The sequence below is a fragment of the Pyxicephalus adspersus genome, chromosome 1 (genome assembly GCF_032062135.1).
Source record: "Pyxicephalus adspersus chromosome 1, UCB_Pads_2.0, whole genome shotgun sequence".
Classification (NCBI taxonomy): Eukaryota; Metazoa; Chordata; class Amphibia; order Anura; family Pyxicephalidae; genus Pyxicephalus; species Pyxicephalus adspersus.
The window spans coordinates 69042127-69055017 of NC_092858.1; positions in this window are offsets into that span (position 1 = coordinate 69042127).

Genomic DNA, 12891 nt, shown 5'->3' on the forward strand with positions numbered 1-12891 from the left:
AGGGTATTAGTCCTCCTCACAGGGTATGAGCACTTTCTTGCTGAGAGGTGAGCAGAGCTATGTGGCTTGCTGGTGTAGATAGTTGTCCTTGCAGCACACAATGAGCCCGGGTGATGCTTGTGTCTTGCTGGTAGCTGTGCTCAGTCTTGCTCGCAGTCCCTCCTCCCTCTCTCCTAATGCTGAACTAGCAGCTGCTGCCAGACTGCCAGGTACGACTTATCAGCATCTTATTGTCTAATGCCTCTTCTTGTGTACAACCACCACACTTCTTTATTGTTTGTAGAAGAAAATAATAAAAGATACACAGAGCTATTCCACCCAAGTGATAAGTTACTGCCAGACACTGTCATTACTGCACACCATGGACTGATAGCAAGAAATACACTTAGGTCTTCATTTTACAGCCTGAAAAGACACAAAGGACATAGAATTTATACCTCTGCATATGTATAAAGAAGCTGCAGGGGGTTATTTAATGTGAGTAGTGGATGTAGCATTCATAAGTCATCCCATGGGAGAACAGGTGCAGCATGGATCATTTTAGAGTTCATGACATTATATTGTGCGGCATCTACCTTTTCTCAGTTCTGTCCCTCAGCAAATTCACATATCAGCATTTTCAGCTGGATAAAAGAAATTAAGTTATATATCTCAGTATGACACAGAGCAAGCAAAGAATACAATGGTGGCATCAAGGGGCAGAGGTTGCTGTAGAGGTTGTAATTCACAGATTTGTTTTATTTTAGTGTTATTAGTAGAGAACTGTACAAAATGGGACAAAATCAGACTCGAAGACTTCCCCTCACACTTCCAGCTTTGACCTTAGGGCCATGTCCACTAGTCATTTTTTGGATTTTTTTGCAATGAATTTTCAACAATGAAAGGTCTTTGTGTCAGATATTTAAAAAGCCTGGTAGGAACAACTGACTTTGTGCAGCGATTAGGGCTGGGGATAGAATTAACAACATCAACACCTACTCCAATGGTGACCCAAAACAAGCTCCCCCACCTATTATTGGAGGAATTAAATATTGTCATTTTAGAAAATGCAACATTAAATATTGTATTGGTGGTTGTATAGTTGTACTTGTACCTCTATATATATATATATATATGTATATGTATATGTCCTCTCCTCTTGTATCACTGTCTGTTTTAGTCTGTCATTTGCAACCCCTATTTAATGTAAAGCGCTGCGTAATATGTTGGCGCTATATAAATCCTGTTTATTAATAATATTAATAATAATATATATGGGAAGAATATAGAGGAAGAAAAAAAGCACAATGGAATTTTTGTTTCCCCCCTTTCTAGATTGAAATTTTGATTCCTTTCAGCCTGATATAAAGATGGCATGTACAAAATAACATTGTAGAAGGTTTGTAAAATTAGGGAGGGAGATGTCATAAAAAGCAGTATGTATCAAAAAAAGAAGATAAAGAAATATGGGCTTGTGGCAAATATTATTTGAAACAAAAGTAAAACATACTTTTAATAATGAGATGGTATACCTAAGTCAAACAGAGAACCACTATGCTATATTCAAGATTAGACAGAGGTCTTCTAAATAATGTGAGTACATAATTTTCCCATGTTAAGAAATGTAAATGGGGTTAAATAAATACATCCAATAAGTATCTCATATTCCGACGCATTTCGCTTGTTTGAGCTTCCTCAGGGGATCGCTTGAGATTGTATACTGTATCAAAAATAATATATACAAAACAAATATTATCATTCAAATCTGGTGAGGAATCCCACAATGTCATATATGGTAATTTATATGCACTTACTTGTTTACCAAGGATGTAAAGGATTGGTTGTAAACTGTTGGGTGATGAAAAATAGGAAGAAATTAAGTGTGCAAGGACAGAGTTGTCCAATAAAAGTAATAGAATCTAAATAGGAAAGAATGATAGATAAGGGTAAGGTAATTTAAAGATAAAATTAGGTCATATTATTGAGATTATGTATAATGTCGATCTTACTTTTTGCTGGTAATATGCTTCCCTGACTAAGGAATAGATTCCAATAGTAGTTGAATTGTTGATGACAATATAATGTTGATGGAAGAAAGATTCTCCCTGTTTGGGGGAGCTTGTGTTAAAAAAGGATTGAGAGCATAATATTTAAATACAAAAAACGCTTTTATTATGTATGGAATAAAACTGCTTAAGAGTAAAAGAAATAAAGAAAAACATGGACTTCTTGAAAATGACAGTTGCATTGAAAGGGTTCTATAGTAAATGAGGGGCCAGGCAGCTTTATAATAACATCCCTGTGTTTCAATTACTTTTCTCTTGTGAACACGCACAATATGCACAGCTCCTCAGAGGCCGGAGTACTAAATGCCCTCGGGGGAGGAAAGAAAGTGATCTCACTAAAGTGAGGAGAAAGTGAGCAAACAGACTATAAACTGCAGGTCCAGCCTCTCCTTCTATTTATATGTCTCTACAAAGGTGACGTGGGAGCAGAGACATGGGAAGCAGTGGAGTGTCCTGGACATTTCATTGGCAAAGTTGCTGGTTGGTGATTTTGGGGGGTTGGGAAAGAAAGGCACAGTGTTTTTGTAGGGTGTTAGGGTCAAAGACAGATTTCCCACATGGCTACCTTGGCTGTGGTATTGCCCACAAATGTCATAGCACCTTCCAGTACGTAAGCATCTCCTTCTTATTATCATAATGACTACCCTCCCATTTCCATCCTGCTACCAATTAGTGTAGCCAGTGCTCCACTGGCAGTCAATATCTCTTAACTTATCATGGACACACGTCAACTAGTAGACAATATAGAGAAGCAGCAAATGTGCCACCCCCTGCAAGCAGACAGGTATGGACACCAGATGGAAAAGGTACACCCTGATGGATTGAAGTTGTAGTCATCAGTGCAGTACAAGTGAAGTATTTATTTTTTGGAACTCTGAATTTATTCAAAAAGGTGAAAATGCATGCAGTGGCCATCCCTTTTGGATAAATGTGCAGGGGAATTCTTGGAGGCAACAACCCTAATTATCGCCCCTAATTAACCCCTATTAAGGTGACTCTTACAGGTAATAGGTTGTATGAGACCCATAAATAACAAGCCTCAGGTTGTTTACCCACTTTGATTTCCGGGTCATCTTCACATGTTCCGAATTCAGGCGGTGTGTGTCAGTACCAAAGGTTGGTATTGGTTTTGGGGGAGGGGGGGCTATAATGCAGAACAAGCTGGCTGATCTTGGGGAGAAAGGAGTATCAAACTAGTCCTAGTTCAAGTTGAGCATCAGGGGTGATGGTGAACCAGGAGATTGAGAATGAGGGGCTCTATTGTAAAAGTACAGGGTAAAAAGAAAGGCAGGGTGTTGGGGTATAGTGTCAGAAAGATGGAAGTCAGGGAGGTTCAAAGTGAGTGAAAGGTTGGGGTAAAGTGTCAGAAAGATGGATGTCAGGGAGGTTCAAAGTGAGTGAAAGGTTGGGGTATAGTGTCAGAAAGATGGAAGTCGGGGAGGATCAAAGTGAGTGAAAGGTTTAGTAAAGATGCAATTTCAGGGTGCTAAGTGCCAAGTGTACTCAGCTCTTGTACAAGGTTTTTTTAAAGAAAAGTTGGGATGTTTCCTTTTCCTTTCCAAGTGAAAAAAAAGTTAACCCAATTAGGGGCACTAATTCCATTTGTCTTTATGAAAAAAACTCTAGTTAGTCTAGTTAGGTCATACAAAACAAAAATGGGGGTTAAACATGCATTATATTCAGTGAAGCATGGAAAAAACTTTTTTTTTCTTTTGCAGTATGGGTCAAACAGAAAAAGAGACTGGAAGTCCTCCTAACGGGAGTACATGCATCACTAAAAGAGTATGTAGCTCTTCTTTATTCTAAAACTGACAATTTACCCAAAGAAATAAAACAAAAAAATTCTATATCAGGTGCATATTGTGTATATACATAAAATGACAATCAGATTAATGCTATATGACTATTGTAAATTCACATTATGAGCTCCCCTGAGAGACATTTATTGACATACATGGAATCTGTACATCACTTCGTAATATGTCAGTGATATATAAATACAACAAAGTAATAATCATAATCCAATATTTGTCATATATACATTTAGGGCTCTGTTTTTAATCTGACATTCACTCAAGCATTCCCTAGTGGGAATCATCCAGGTCCATGAGTTCCAGACACAGTAATTGATTCCCACCAGGGAATGTTTGAGGGAATGTATGATTCCCTGTTTTATAAAGCCCTTAGTGTTGGGTTTACATTTTGTACATAATGCATTTTTATAAATGCAGACATATTTTACATACCATTTATTAAGTCTACATGTCAATGGCAAACATACAATAGAAACATTGATGCCAGAGGAGCTTATGTTGTGGTCACTTTAAACTTTGAAGAGAAAATGTAATCATACATCTTTCAAAACATCATATGCATGGAGTTAGGATTGGAGTCACAAAGCCTCTGAGACACATAATTATCTCATGCATATTCTGATTGTGGATCACATTCACCTTCATCATATGGGTAGGTTAGGGAGTAGGAGGAGGAATAATTATTTAAAGGTACTTGGAAGGATAAGATTGATGAGCATGAAATGTGTATATATTGCAGCAAAAAGTTCTTTGTATTTTAGTATGTAAAGCATGGTAAATCCAATAGTCTGGCATATGCTGTCATCAATGAAAATAATAAAATATGAATATGAGTTCCAGAATATATTGATGTGGTAATTTAATTCCATCTACATTTTAATTTGCTGCTCAATGCCAGGCTTTGATTAAAAATTCTTTCAAAATAATTGAATATTTTGTTGATACATATATAAAACAATACATTAGTAAATAACAAAAAAATCAGAAACACTTTACTGAATATTAAAATGTAGAAAAGTAATTTAGGAATTTTTTATGGACATTGAATGTGTGTTTGTAAATCTTTGTAAATAGTCAAAATATTTTCCACATATATTCACATATATTTCAAATGTGATGTAACATTGTGAACCTAATTGTTGAATTTTTAGTTATTTTGTTTAAAAAAAAGCGGAAGAACTTTACAATTTATTTTTTTTAAAAATTATTTTTTTATTAAAGATTTTACCATATATAAGAATACAACAATGCAGGATCACAAAGAATAAAAAATTAAAATAATATAAAACATATATTAAACATCAAGAGAAGTGTAGGCATAAAATACAGAATGATGTCAGAACATAAAAATAAACATTATGAAATACATACCAATTCACAGGAACAAAGACAAGATTACAAATACACCTTTGTTTTCATTACTTGTCTAACATCAATTTGAACAAATGAGCATTCCGAAATAAACGCCTTTACAAAATCAAAAAATGGGAAAAAATAAAAAAGGGAAAAGAAGAAAAGACTGTATTACATAATACTGGTAGCAATTGCTTGATCCCATGGGGCTCAAATTTCCTCAAATTTTTCCAGTTTGTTATTGAGCCTAGCAGATAGATGTTCCATCAGCCAAATATCCCCTACACGTATCCTCAATTCCGCAAAAGAGGGCGGAGTGGGTGATTTACAATGCACCGAGATAAGGCATCTAGCCGCCGTGAGAATTTGCGTCAAAAGAGCCTTCCTCCGTTTAGAAAGTTAATTTATGAGGACATTCAGCAAATGAGTCACCGGATCTAAACTAATAGAAGTTTCCAGTATTTTAGTGAGCAAAGCAGTCACCCCACTCCTGTAAGGCACTATCTTAGAACAGTTCCAAAATATATGAAACAGGGTGCCCACTTGAGAATCACACCTCCAGCAACTATTACTGCAAGATGGATATATGGAGTTAAGCCTGTGTGGGGTATAGTACCAATGCATAGGAATTTTATATACATTTACCCTGTACAGCATGCATACCGAACTCTTATGAGCCCTACCCCATACAACCTGCCACACCTCTAGAGGGAGTTCCCCGCCCAGAATGGTCTACCATTTATTCATATAAGCATGCTTGACTAAAGGCATCACAGGTTCTGTAGTCAAGCTATCTGGAGGGTTATATAGGAAAGGAAGTTAGTAAGGATTTGGAAGAGGCAAGACTGAACTTTTCTTTACTACAAAGCCACATTCCTCTAGTGAACTGCATAGGTCCCAATAGGGTTGAGTCAGGTATATAGTGCGGAGATCCCCACAACAACGAGTTAGGATGTGCAGGAGCAAGCCAAAGTTTCTCTATCTCTGTCCATCTGTTGTATGCCCTTAACGTGGTCCATGAGGCAATCTGACGAAATGTGAAGCTAAAATATATTTTAAAAAATCTGGTACCCCTAAACCCCCCTATTTTTAACATAATACAGACTGGGGAACATATTACAATTTTGAGAAGACAGTGGTGCTTATAATCCCAATTGAAGTTAAGTATTTCAGCTTGAATATGCCTCAAGGCTGCACGTGGTGCATTCACTAGTAAGGTTTCAAAAACATAGAGCAGTTTTGGTAGAATGGACATTTTTTTTAAGGGCAATACGCCCAAAGAACAATATACGAAGAGTGTGTCATTTGGTCAGAAGTGAATTAATATCCTAGAATAGTTGTGGATAGTTTGCTTTATAAAGTGATTGGAATGAGGGGGTCAAACGGACTCCCAGATATTTAACGTTTTCCTGTTTCCAACGATATGGGAAATTATCCTGTAATCTATCAATCAGTGCCTGATCCTAATTAACCAGTGGAGCTTCAGTTTTTGTTTGATTGACCTTATACCCAGACAAAGTCCCATATTAATCTAACACCCTATGGAGAGAGGGGAGCATAATTAATGGATTAGTGGGGGTGAGGAGTACATCATCTGCATACAAGGCTATCTTGAAGGATTTTGACCGGACATTGACCCCTTTAATATCTGGGTGCTGCCTAATAGTCTGTGCCAATGGCTCTATGCATAGGGCAAATAATAGAGGCAATAACAGGCATCCCTGCTGGGTGCCAATGTATATGTTAAAAGGCTTGGAAGTAAAGTGAGGAAACTTAACCACCGCTGTGGGGTATCTGTGTAATGCATGAAAAGCCTGAAGAAAAGGACACCGGACACCAATATGAGAAAGAACACTAAACATAATTGGCCAGCTAAGGCCATTAAAAGTTTTTTTAGCATCAAGACTAAGTAAGAACTTTTTGCTTTTAAGTGATATTTTTAGTAAAATTTTAGTAGGCTTTACTATTTTAAATAAATAAAAGATACAACATTGCAAAATTAAAACAAGATTTTAAAGTCCAACTTCCAGCTCTGCAACAATCTTCCATTGCCATTGGGATAGTCCTGGACTGCAAGGGATACATGCTTGTTTATGTCCAAGGTCATAGTAAATAGTACTTTTACTTACCTTATCCCCTGACCCCCTCCCCACAGACATAAACTTCAAAGGACCAGTTGCCAGGTAATGAGCCTCAGTCACAGGCACTGACATCTGACCCTACTTGGCCAGTATTTCTGCAATGAAAGAAAAGAAAACAAAGTGCTTTTTATCAAATCTGGAGTTCAGCTTGAAGTTTCCACTGGCCATCCTGTTGTTAGAGCAAATGTTGCCATTTCTGATCTCTGATGATCTCTGATTTCTGATGAAAATAAACTTTCCCCAATACAGTTACTTACAAGCATGTAAATACCATTTACTTCTCTTCAACTTTTCTGATTTGCAAACTTTCTTCTGGTCAGTAACCCAAAAAGGTGAGGAAGGTAAGATGTCAGCCAGGTAACAGCATTTTCAGTAAGATGTCTGGCCATGCCAGCATCCATATTTCTTTAATGGCAAGTTACCTTTAAATCAGAAAGACACATTTTTTTTTACAGCAGTTCCAAGTTGATATATTCCAAGTTTCAGTTAATTTTTGATTCAATAACCAGTTTACATTTTATACCAGGGTTTTCAATTCAGGATACATTTCACTTTCCTAATAATAAATCACCTTTTCGTTTCATTATAGGACATGACAGCCCACAATTTCAGTGTTACATTATTCTTTTAGTGAATAAAGTGATATAGAGAGAGTTGAAAAGGATAGAAACTTAAGCATATTTGAAAACAAATTGAAATGTATATTGTATTGAAATAATTATATTTTATATAAATGGACCATTTTAAAATGTTATGTAATATGTTAAAGTTGTGTCACTGCTGCCTGTGTAGCAGACTACCAGAACTCTTGGAGCTGTTCAGGGTGCTGATTTCCGGGAATAATCGTAAAACCTGAAAATTACAAATGTTAGATTAGCCCTTCCTTTGTTTAAATGAACTGCTACCAAATATGAACGATAACAGGTATAGACCACTTACCAATGTACAATCAGTTAATAAAACATCTGCTTGGTTATTTGACCTGGTTATTCACATGCTGGGTGCTGACATTTCCCTTTGTACATAATAAGAGAAAGACCCAATGGTCATACACAGGACACATAGCAATATTATATGAAGTGCATTGCTGTTAATATACTTAGACCTACTATTTTGAAATAGAAATAATGTTCTTGAAACAGATGATGGAGCAGATAATGAAAGCTGCCACTTTTCCCTAGAGAATACATTCGGAGGTTCACTTTCAAATGCTTACAATGTATACCTGACATTTTTTGGGTGAATAGAACCCAAAAGCTATTTTCAGGCACTTGATGTTAAATACCATATATTTCCTTTCTAGTCATTTGCATTATTTCAGACTGTTCAAGAAGATAATCTTTTCAGGTTTCTCAGGATAGCAGTTAAGGTATTTTTTTTAAGATTTATTAACCTCCTACACAGGTTACAGGATGGGGGCTTTTTATAGTATGGAGATTATAACAGATATTGTAACAGATTTGTGGCTTCAAAAAGTTGATTTTTTATCCTGGAGTGCAGCTATTACATCTTTTCTTCTGTGCAATCCTACACAGGTTACATAGAGCCAACAGGGTATTTCTAAATAATACAATATTTTTTCCTGTTTAGGATACAGTATGGAAAAGATGGAAATACTTGCAGGTTTCTTTCAATCTCTCCACCAGGTAAAGTTTCTTTCATTTCTGTTCCAATGGTCGGAAGAAATTTCTCTACCATTAATTTTTATTATTTTAAGAAATGTGGAGAAGGTAAGAGCATCTGGCAGCTGTTTTTATTGTTGGCTATGTCCCTGTCAGGAAAATTACCCTTGCATCTCTGAGGTAATGGTCTCCAGAACAGAAAATAAAGGAAATTCTCACTGAAGGGGACACAAATAGCCATGAAAACCTTTCCCTTGTTTCATAACATAATAATAAAAATGTTAGACTAAATGTTTTCACCCTTCAGAGCAACCATGTTCTACTTCACGGTTGTGACAATGTTTCAGTTTAACTATTCCGTAGTGCGTAGTATAAATTAAACCAAAATCGCCACAATCGTATAAAATATTTACCATACTAATAAATTCTACACATTCTATCTTGTTCACAGACAGACATATGCTTATGAAGGCATTAATTCTTAATATAAAATAATTCGGTACATTATAAATAGCTTTTGCTTGTCACTGACCAAGCTACAGCCACACTTCACTAAACCCTGAGAATGACTATGAAACACATGTTCTTTACTAGCAGATTAACCTGTTCTCTGATGTTACCTACTGTTGGTGGAATGCTAGCTTTTCCTGCATGTCGGAGCTATGGGTTGGGGACCACAGGAATGGAGATCCTACAACAGGCCAGCCCGACTCTGCATGCAGTTACAGAGTAGCAGAGCAGTACAAATGTCATCCCTAGTGGCTATGGTGTCCTAGGCCACAACCTAGGTGGCTTTATGAGAAATCCAGCCCTAATCCAACACTAATCTGTTCCTGTCTCCTAAATGTCCCCTTACACTGTCACACTATTACATACATTTTTAAAATAAACTACAAATAAACAATTTATAAGATATAACATGCATTGTCCACAATTGACTAGAACAGGGTAAAACATGTGTCACGCTTACCTCTTCCTCACTAAAGCGCAGACGCCTCTCTCCTGCGCCTGCGGGCAGTTCTGACTGCAGGCGTACCCCTGTTTCCAAGCTTTATCAATTTCCTCCAATCCGCTGGCCAATCAGAAAATAGTCTCTTAGCCATCCCTGGCTATTTAGCTAGCTTACACACGGCACTGCTTACACATTGCACACGTGTTCATGCAATGTGTCTCCATTGTGCCAAGTCCCTAGTTCTGTTGAGCTAGTTCCTGTTCACCTGGTGCTTAATTCAGTGTTTTCTCTGTCCAGCTCCTGCGTTAACCACTCATTGTCCAGTCTGTTGGTTCCCAGCCAACTTCCCTGTGCTGTTCCAGTTTTCCTGTCTGTCTGTGGATATCTCAGAGTCCCCTGTGCCTCCTGTTGTTTCCAGTGTCTCTTATGTTCCCTGTGCCTGCAGTGGCCCCTGTATCACTAGTGTCTGTCCCCTGGATTCCTGGCAATTGACCCCTGGTTTGTGACATGGCCTCTCTTGCTTGCTGCCTGCCTCGACCCCGGCCTTCCTTGACTATCCTTCTGCTTTGTGATTTCGTACCGTGTTTTGCCCACCTTGGTGTGCCAAGGACTGCAACCTGACAGTAACCAGCAGCGCAACATCCTCACCATCAGAGGCTCTGAAAAAAACATGGTTACGGCTTAGACTCTGTGCCTTGGCAACTGTAGGTGAGCAACCATCTCACCTACAGTTGTGTACTACAATATAAATCTGCAATCTACTGCATTTACATTCAACAATCACAATTGTTTGGGACTTAGGTTTTCTTAAAGTGGACCTATCATCACATTTTTAACATAATATCATAATTGGCTATTCTTTTCATATAACACTTTTTAAAAATATATTAGGGAGGTCTTTTCCCCTTACCGCTGAAACAGTAAAGACTGAAGAGAAAATCTGAAGACTTCTGGGATACTTGCATCACATGTCCTAGGAGGCTGCAAGCTTCCCCTTCTGTGCCATCAGGGGCTTTTCCATAATGTAAAAAAAAGAAAGTACTTGATTTCACGTATGCTAAGTATGCACTTTTTGTTTCACATTTCCAGGAAGACAGATCACCCGATCTCGTGTCTGCACAGTGTGAGTTTGGGTGACGTGAGAAGAACCCAGAAGAGAGAAAATGAAGATGGCCGTGCCTGTTGTTCCGTTCATACTTTAAAGAAGAGAGAAGTTGAGACAGGGCTGGACTCATTTGGCATGGTTTGTGGAGGGATCGAGAGCTTTTTACCAGTAAAGGTGTTTTTTTTTTGTTCCACAAAAGTATATTTTTGTCAGATATAGCACAAATGTAAGCGTTTAAGAATACATCCTTCCATACTGGTATCCCACACATAACACTAAAATGAATTTATACCTTTCTTGGGCTGCAGCAGCAAGATCTCCCTGCTGACTTAATTTACCTAAGGAACACATAATGTTGTTTAGTGAATAAAGCCAAATCGCTGTGGCAAGAGAACAGACCTTCTGGGTTAAAGAATACAAAGTTGTATTTCCTCCTAAAAGTATTTTTGCATAAAGGTTCCTTCCTAAATGTGCCCTTTTATGTGTTCAATTTTTTAATGTAAAATGTTCCAGTAAAGATCAGATACCTGGTTAACTTGCCTGTTATTTTTACTTCTGTATTTCTAGTGGCAACACTCTGTAGGCTTATTTAGCTCATGAAATGTTGCCACCAGAATACCCATGATCCTGTTTTCTTCCAAAAGGCCGTGTTCTCCATATCCTCAAGTTTCCAACACCACAACTTGGTGATTGACATGTCATGAAATGTAGAACAAAAATGTGAACACATACTGCACTGTCACTTTGCCCCATTTACATACTAAGGCCATACCAAAGGTAGAGGAATGAATTGCTAATGTCACGTAAATAAATAGATTTTAAAAAAGAGTAATTATGTTGTATAGATTTTTGCAGTTTATATTTGGGTTGGTTACTGTTTGTGTACCCAACCCTAATGCCTAAAGGGCCATAGGAAGATTTACATACACTTAACTCCATCATTTCAATTTTTGCATAGACTGCCCCTACTTACATGCCCCATGGGCTCCTATAGTCACTCTCTTTATCACAGTTCTCACTAAATTATTTAGTATTAACTTTACTAGAAAATGTTAATATTACGGTTAATAAATCATCTCTCCTAAGCAGCAGCTGTTATTGTCAATTTTTATGTTTTAGTTTCATGGATAAATAATGTTCTGATAATAATTCCTCTGCTCATATTTCTTAGTTTGTATTTATTTGTATTTTGCCTATTTATGCTAAGACTGGGTAATTCATCAGGCTCAGTCTTTAAAATGTCTTTTAGTGTACCTACTCTGTGGCTGTGTACATTTCCCATTCTAAAATTAAATTATACAATAATTCTAAGGAAAGAGTGTTGTGTATTGAATTTTTTTGGATAATTTGCAGCCACAGTGCCTCTACCGCAGCATTATGTTTTGTAATTGCCAGGCTTTGCTTTGCTCCCGCTTTTGAATATTCTAGCAATTTTTCAAGTAAACTAGCACCCCCGCATCCCCCCCCCTAACCTTTCTGAGGACCTGCACCGGCACGGCCTGTGCTTTCAAAGTCAGCATGTCGTCTAGAGTTGCCTGAAAAAAAGAACTGCAATCTCATCCTAATTAAAAATGTCCCCAGGCTAACACTACAACGGTTCAGACAGGACATTCTTTACCAGCATCTCTGCTCAAGCTTTATCTGTATCATTTTTCTCATCATGACACTTCCTGGAAAATAAAAGAAAAAAAAACCTTTGCAGTTATTTTCTTTTTTCGTGCACAGATGCTCATTTGTACTCAGGGAACATCTTGGGCCTTTTCCATCTCAATTCATTCTGTGTTATTCCTCAGCCCTTTGAATCAGTTTCTTTTGTACACCACGAACTGAAAATAGAAGTAATACATACTGTACCAAAG